General features: G+C 37.2%; 1 protein-coding gene across 1 annotated transcript in view; it reads left to right on the top strand.

Moving 5' to 3' along the window:
* Positions 1-748: 748 nt before the first annotated feature.
* The window catches only part of HNF4G (hepatocyte nuclear factor 4 gamma), a 44622-nt gene continuing 36585 nt past the window's right edge, over positions 749-8785 (top strand). Inside the window, exon 1 of the mRNA XM_006086340.3 lies at positions 749-870. The gene's annotated coding sequence lies outside the window, so the exon portion shown is untranslated. The remainder of the gene's footprint in view (positions 871-8785) is intronic.

Genomic DNA, 8785 nt, shown 5'->3' with positions numbered 1-8785 from the left:
ATCTGCTGTAAAGCCTGAGCAATGATTGATGTTTTTAATAATGATAGAATTGGTATTTCTGGAAGGAAGTAGAACCAAATTGAACCCATCTTCCCATTTAAATGATCAAAAGTCACATCGCAATGGAGTTGGTGAGTCAGCCTTGTTCACCCTTCCTCTATGGCTAGAGGTGATTTTCTGCTACCCTTGTCTCTGAACCTGCCCATTTCTCTATGCTTACAGTCAATTTAATAGTATAACCTTCTGACTTAATCAGATAAATTATGCCTAATTATTTAGTGCTAAAGCTATGTTTGAGTTTCACAAGACACACTTGCAGAAATGTTTTACTAGATCTTTATCACATAGTTCCAAACAAAAAGGGACTTAAAACTGCTCATTGCTGTTCCAAGATCCAATTCCCATTTTAGCTGATGACTTACAAACGGGAAGTTGACCAATGATTCTATTGAATCAGATCTCTCAATATTGTTGTGAATGATCATTCTGGTAGCCAGATAGTATAAATCTGTCGTGGCTCCTTCTTATATTTACTTGTTATTCTGGAGGGAGCTTGCTGTGGCACTAGGGTTTTCTTAAGTATAAACCATTCCAAAATCACACTGTTATTATAGGTTGCTTTGTCCTCAGGCCCTCTAATATTCCTTTTGGGCTATTGGTCTGCCAACGTGCAGTTAGGGGATTAAAGTAAATCATTTAATCCATGCTGCATGTCACTCGGTAGTATACTTTTGGAAATTGTTTCCACAGAAGCACCAGTGGAAGCAGCCAGTCTGAGATATTGACACTATAGGAAAAACTGACAGCTTACTCCTTATATTGATTCTATTCTTCTCTACAAATATAGACTCCGTTCCCCACCACAGCCTTGTAAGTGGTGACTGCTGAGATTTCTAAATTGCTCTGTAAATTATTTATTGCTTGGACACCTTGTAAAGACCTCTTTTTTTCTTGTCTGACGTGCTTGTGATTGCTCAGGTCTCATATATATTGAAAAGTCTCAGTGTGTTTGCTGACCACAGCCTTCTCATGGAACTCCTTTCCTCCCTACTTTATTTTGAAAGTATGATCTGCTCTGAGCTTATTGAAATTGTCTTTTGTCATTCTTATTTCTGCTTTATTCATACAAAATATTATCAGTACACATATATATGTACTGTAGGCCCAATGCACGAAATTAAATGCATGGGGGGAGTGGGGTCCCTCAGCCCAGCCTGAGCCCTCTCGCAATCCAGGACCCCTTGCTCCTAACTGCCTGCCTGCTCAGTCGTCAGTCGCTGGAGATATATATATATATATATATATAATATATATGTATATATATATTATATATATATATATATATATATATATATATATATATACACACATATATATTCATATTCCAGACTGAGCACTAGACACAGTCAATTAGCACATTCTCATACTAAAAAGTGAAAGTATTTGAAGGACATGTATTTAATGATGGAGGAAGCAGTTTCTATTAAAACATTCTTTATCAGAGCAGAGGTACATATTTGATTCAGTTGTACTGATGTAGTGGGATCATTGTTCTGAAAAAAATTACAAATGCTTTTTTTCTGAATTATTCTCATCTCTTAGATTTTTCTTTCATTTTGTGAACCCTGAGTTTTTTAATGTTTATAATTTAAATAATGAAAATGCACTTCGTGTGCAGTAAACAAGCACTTTGAAATTGTGACTGCCTACTTTTAGCTGATTGAAACTACACACACACACATGAATATTCCACAGAAAGAGATCTGTGTTTAGTAATAGGAGTTTCTCCCTCCCCATCTCCCTGGCTTTCTACACCATTAGGCTCTGGACCTGTATACACTTTGTGAATTAGGGCTGTAGTTATTTTAGTTCCCTTTATAGTTTGGAAATCCAAGAAGCTACTTGTCTCTTCCATTCCTTAAAATTAATTTGATTATGTCTGAAGAGTATGGATTTTTATGAACTCTTTGACTTGAGGAAAATAACTAGGTCCTTGTAAATAACAGTATTTTTCCTACTATAAAAAGAAATAATAATGTTACAGTAGTAATAATATCTAACCAAAGAGTTATTGGAAGAATAAATGCACATATTAGATATTTGTAATGGTTATGACATTATTAATATATAATTTTTGCTAAAGGATTTATAGTTTTATTATATTTGTATATAATACCAATAGATACATGTGGAGAATGAAGAAAATAGACATTTAATAATTGTACATTAGAACCATAGGATCATGTGGGCAGTTGTTTCTAATGATAGAAATCTGAAGAGCATGAAAACATATTTCTAAGATCAATGAAACGGGAAATACAGATCCATTAGAAGACAAAGCTTTAGATCCATTATGAAGATTTATAAGCAGAGGAAGCCAGCTATATGCAGACAGAATGCTGTGCCAAGTCCGTGCCAGGAGATGGCACAGGACCAATAAGCCATTGTGGACGGTGGGGCCGTTACGGCTTTTCGCTTCAAGGCCTTTTCACTGCCATCCTCTCCAAGCAAGGTTTGCTCCTGGGGAGTGTGGATTTTCTTGGCCACGGCTTTGTGCCAACATATATTGTTTCCGAGGGTAAACAAAAGCTTGGTTAAGAGTACAGAGTTTGACACTGGATAGCCCTATGTTTGTGTTTGGTTTCATGTGGTCAATTCCATAAACCCTCTAAGCCTCAGTTTTCGCTCTGTAAAATAACGATGAAAATGGTGGTCACCTAGGAGCCAGCCTAAGTATTAAATAAGATGAAATGAAAAGTAACTCAGGGCCTGGCAAAGAGTAATCATCTATTAAATGCGATATATTATTTTTATTAATAATAGTAACAGTAATGTATGGAGTTCTTGGCTTCCAATTAGAGCTGCTGTTAAGACATTCTGTCAGTGCCTGCTGATCTTTTTTCAGTTACAGTTTACATTCAATATTATTTTTATTTTAAATCTTTATGGTTGAGAGTGTTCCAGATGCCTCCCCCCTGTTTGCATTGGTTTCAGGTGTACAGAATAGTGGTTAGAGAATCATACACTTTACAAAGTGTGGCCCAGATATTTCCAGTACCCACCTGGCACCAGGCATAGCTATTACAGTAGTATTGACGATATTCCTTTTGCTGTACTTTATATCCCTGTGACTGTTTTTATACTCCTGCCAGTTTGCTCTTCTCAGTTGCTTCACTTTTTTCACCCAGCCTCCTAACCCCCCTCCCCTCTGACAACCATCAGTTCGTTCTCTACAACTCTGACTCTGCTTTGTTTGTTCACTTATATTGTTGTTTAGATTCCAAATATAAGTGAAATCATTAGTATTTGTTTTACTCTGACTGACTTATTTCACTTAGCATAATACCCTCTATGTCCATCCATGCTGTCGTAAATGGTAAGATTTCATTCTTTTTTATGGCCGAGCAATATTCCATTGTACATACATATGTAGCAGTGGCTACTGAATTTTTTTTATTAATGCTCACCCAAGGATATGGTTTTCTTGATTTTGAGGGGGGGGGGGGGAGAGAGAGAGAGAGAGAGAGAGAGAGAGAGAGAGAGAGAGAGAGAGAGAGAAAGAAAGAAAGAAAGAGAGAGAAACATCGATGTGATGTTGTGATATACTGGACAGTGCTCCAACCAACTGAGCAATGGCTGCTGATCTTGATGAGAGCTTCCTCTCCATGGTGCCAGGAGAAGCTGATGTGTTGCAGTCATCGTGTGTATTGTGACTAACTTGCTTCTTACAATACTCCACCAAAGTTTGAGGACTGTTTGTTTTATGTTAGAACTGAATCAGTGCTGTGCCTATAAGAACTCTTACGCTTGATTGAAATAAGAACTGAGTTTTTGAATGAGACAGAAATGGGTGGAGTTACAGCCACAGTGCAGAGAACTGCTGACAACCCTGGGTGTGCCTGTGGGAGGGAGCCACGTATGAGAAAATCACATCATCACAAGCTATAATCCTTGGCTCCGGAAGGGAACTAGTTTCAAGTCAGTAAAACTGAAGTTGGAGATGATCTGAGGACATAAAAATCACTGTAGACTATTTTCAGACTTCACAAGCCTAAATTGCCTCCATAATCCTAAAAGCCAATAAAATTCTGGGCATGATCAGGAAAGAAAACAAAATATAACCTTACCCTTTCTTTATATTAAACAGTAGTGTTTCTGCTCTTAAAATACCAGGTGCAGCTCTGGTTATTAAATCTAAGAGAGACACATTCTTAGAACTGGTGTTACTAGGCCAAAGGTATAAGCATTTTAATAGCTCTTGATAGGTCCATATCCACCGACATATACACATACATTTTGGAGGATGGCAGTTTGCATAGTTAACAACTTCATATGAATGTTATTGGTTATCTGTGGCAAATAATGTTATTTACAAAATAAGCTAATTTACTAGGCATAAAGTTATATTTTAAGATTAATGTCCTTTGATTATTACCAAATTCGGACATTTCCCATATGTTCATTTTTCATTTATATTTCCCTTTGTCTAGATTGTGTATTTTTATTTCACTGATGATGATTTGTTTATTAGGTTCTTGATGTTTTTATTACAAATTAAAATGGCCTCATAGCTTATATGTACCTAACCCTCGGTTCTAATAAAGTGAGTTATGAACTGTGGAAGCTAGTTTGAGACTGTCAACTTCTATCATGTTGTGATTTTGAATTACACCTATTCCATTTGGTGGTTCATGCGTAGAAAGGAGGGTGGATATTTCATAAGTCCACTCACTAACGTAGTGGTTTTAGAAATTTCTACTAGGATCTGGGATACACTCAACTCTTAAACACTTACTATGACAGTCACTGAGGAATTTTCTTTTCAGGGGATTTTATCAGTAGTCTCTTAGGGTTTAGAGAGAAGATCTCTGTTTTTCTATGCTGACACTCTCTAAAAATAGGTGAGCTGTGGAGTGCAGGTACTGCTTTGACTGGTTAAATTTGATGTAGTTACTGATTTCTAAACCTGATTCTCCTGCTAACTTGTTGGTGAACTTTTGACAGGTCACTTTAACTTCTTTGTCTCCTCAACCGCAAATGAGGCGCTAGCCTGAGATGTCTCTGGGCTTCATGCCGGCTACGCCTTTCTGATTCATAGGATGCATTTCTTGTTTCCAAATACACCTTTGGGATTTCCAAATGAATTTGAGGTTGTTCATGGTCAACCATGAGTTGGCTTCTCTATCTCAGTCTATAACTTTTCTTCCAGCACAAAGCAAAACAGTACAAAGGTTTCAAAAGTCTGGAACCCCCAAACCACAGTGTACTCAAATGATACTCACTGAAATATGGACAAAGTTAAAGTGAAATGCGCAAGAACGTTGTTTGTTTTACCTTGCAGCCTCTCTGATCGGCTTCACTGTCTTGTCACTTGAAAACAGATGCAAATGCACCTGATGCTAGAGAGAGTGCTATTGCAGCTCCAGAATATTATTTACAAAAAGTAAAGATACAGGCCTTGTGAATGTACACATTTGAGGGTTCTTGCCACCTTTTCATGTAGTTTAAAAATGGTCTGAGGGAGAATGTGATGAATCCATTCAACTCTCAGTTACATTTTAAATATTTTGTAGATACATGGACTTTGAATAATTAACTCTGCTTAGGACTCAGTGATTGAAGTGGAATGACCCTTGACAGTCTGTTTGTAATAACTAACACAGTGCATTTTAATTATTTTCTTAATTAGGAAAAGACATCCCCAGAGTTTAACATTCTTGGAGGTAGAATTGCATTTTTAAAATTGGTCCATTTTACTAATTTTTCTCTCCTAGTGAAAATGAGACATTTTATATTTTAAACACCTGAATGTTCTTCTAAAAATGATTATGTAAATATTTAAGATCAGGCATATATTATAGACAATTGTACCGTTTTTCCTACCACAGCATACATTGTTCTGGTCTCTTAGAAACTATAGAGCCAGGCTCAAAGTTATATAATAATAGGTCTGAAAATAGAGGATTTAGTGATTTTTCTAAGAATCTGAGTTTGAAAGTTTAAACAAATACTAAACTAATTCCATAAACATAAAAGTTCAGTTTATAAGATAGCAAGAATGAAATCTATCTTTAAAAAAATTTACAAGCAGCTTTGGTAATTATTAAATACAAAGTTTAGTAAGTAGGGAACTCTTATCCTGCATTTGAAGTGGCGGTTTATCTTGAACTCTCATTTTATTTTTTTCAATAATGCTGTACTATAGTGTATCTCTGATTAATATTTAAATGTACATGGATAAAAATAGGTAACATAATCAGAGAAAATAATTAACAAGCCACCTCATTTTCATATCCCTTAATTCCTGCAAGGTAGCAGATATCTTGATTACTAGATTATCATTCCCTTTGACCTGCTTTCTAATTCAAATTAGATTTCCTGATTGAACTAGGAGAACAGGCTTGTTAAGAAACTGTCCTTTTCCGCTGTATGTTCTTGGCTACTTGGTCCTAAATTAGCTGACCGTATATTTATGTGTTTTTCTATTCCATTCTTTTGATCTATATGTCTGTTTTTATGCCAGTACTATACTGTTTTGATTACTATACATTTTTAATATACTTTGAAATAAGGGAGTATGGAATCTCCAGCATTTTCTTTTTTCTCAGGATTGCTTTGGCTATTCGAGGTCTTTTTTAAAAAATATATTTTTATTGATTTCAGGGAGAAAGGGTGAGAGAGAGATAGAAATATCAATGATGAAAGAGAATCATTTATTGGCTGCTTCCTGCATGCGCCCCACTGGGGATCGAGCCCACAACCTGAGCATGTGCCCCAACTGGGAATCGAACCCGGGAACCCTCAGTCCTCAGGCTGATGCTCTATCTGAGCCTAATCGGCTCGAGGTCTTTTGTGGTTCCATAGAAATTTTAGAATTGTTTGTTCTATTTCTGTGAAAAATGCTATTGGAATTTTTATAGGGATTGCATTGAACCTATATATTGCTTTGAATAGTATGAATATTTTAACCCTATTAATTGTTCCAATCCATGGGCATAAAATATATTTTCATTTATTTGTGTCTTCAGTTTCTTTCATAAATATCTTATAGTTTTCATTATAGATGTCTCTCTTTGTCTCTGTCTCTCTTTCCCTATCACTATTCCCATCTATACCTATAGATTCTGTATGTCTATATATGTGTGTATATATGTGAATTTTATTCCTATGTACATAATTGCAACCAGGAGGATAAGATTGCCAAACTTAAGAGCATCAGAACTGAAACAGCCAAGATCTCACTGAAAGAACGGAGTAGAAGTGATTGTAGGATTGAAAGTTCACTTGAGGAGACACCAAACAGAAAATTCAAAGAGTGTATTAACAGTGTGTTTTCAATGCTACTAAATAAAAATCATGACTTTTTGGATGAAAATTATCTTTTAAAATGTCTGTTGCATATCTATTTAAAGTTATAGTTCACTCCATATCTCATGCTGTTTCATATCTCCCTTGCCAATACTTAGTGATTAATTAACTTTGAAAGCTATAAAAGCTGTATTTGTCAGACTTCCATGTAAAAGATTCTGCCCAGGCATTACATCTTCTATGCTTCTGCATTAGTTCATCAATTAAACAACCTTGTCATACACATATTAGTGCCTTACTCATGGGATAGTGGGTTCATATGATATATAAGAAGTTATGTCTGAATAGTTTAGAGTATACCAGAATATGTTTATACAAACCTTTATTTTATAATAACTTTAAATAAATACATCTACACTAATAAAAGACAAAGATGCTAATTGACCATACCTTCGCTACAATCATCAGCCAATCAGAAGAGTATGCAAATTAACCCCACAAAGATGGCCATTAAATTTGCATACTGCAGGCAGATCCCGCTGCACTGCCCCACCCGGGGTGGGCAGCAGTCCCACCCCAGCATGGGATCTGGGCCTGCTTTGTGTGGGGCGGGACGGGCGGCATGCTGCAGTGAGTTCCCGAGCCGCCGCCCGCCCCAGCGCGGGATCCGGGCCTGCCTTGTGCGGGGCAGGGCAGGCAGGGCAGGCGGCAGCGCGATCCTGAGCCACCGCCAGACCCAGCGTGGGATCGGGCGTGCCATCTGCCACCAGGGGAGGGACCCCCCCCCACCCCCTCCCCCCGCCGCCAGTGCACAAATTTTTATGCATCGGGCTTCTAGTGTTTAAATAAACACATAATGATTAGACAGTTCTATGTAATTTCCAAAAGGCTTGATGAAGCCTATTATCACAGTTGATCTTGGTAATTTTCAAAATACTTAAATACATAATCACTATTGATTCTCATTTAAAATATGTTGAATGTTAAGTGAGGACACATGGCCTAGGTTTCTCCACCTCAGCATTATTGACATTTGACCTAGATAATTCTTTGGTCTTAGTGGGTGCTCTGTCATTGCAAGATGTTGGCAGCGGTCCTGACCTGTACCCACTAGATAGATACCAGTATCACCCCTCTTTCTCAGTTGTCACAATAAAAACACATCTCCAGATATTTTCAAGTGTCCCCAAGGGAAAGTCACCCCTCACGGAAAAACCGCTGCTATAGTTAGAAGGTTTTCCTAATATGCCACCTAATCTAGGTGAAGTGATATTTCAAGAGTGATCTGCCATATAAATTAATGTAAAGCTGGGAATATGCCAGGCCCACAGAGGGGGAAAGGCTTTCACTGGAGTTTGGTTACTTGTCTAAGTAGCTGGACAAAGGGAACTGAAGCGTACCACAACACAGATGGCACAAAAGGAAAAGCAAAGCTTTTGGAACCAGAAAACTGTGTTGAATCTCAGCTCTCTATAAT

The sequence above is a fragment of the Myotis lucifugus genome, unplaced genomic scaffold (assembly GCF_000147115.1).
Source record: "Myotis lucifugus unplaced genomic scaffold, Myoluc2.0 scaffold_27, whole genome shotgun sequence".
In the NCBI taxonomy this organism is placed as follows: domain Eukaryota; kingdom Metazoa; phylum Chordata; class Mammalia; order Chiroptera; family Vespertilionidae; genus Myotis; species Myotis lucifugus.
The sequence above is the reverse complement of the archived record's forward strand: the minus strand, read 5'-3'. Positions and strand labels throughout refer to the sequence as shown.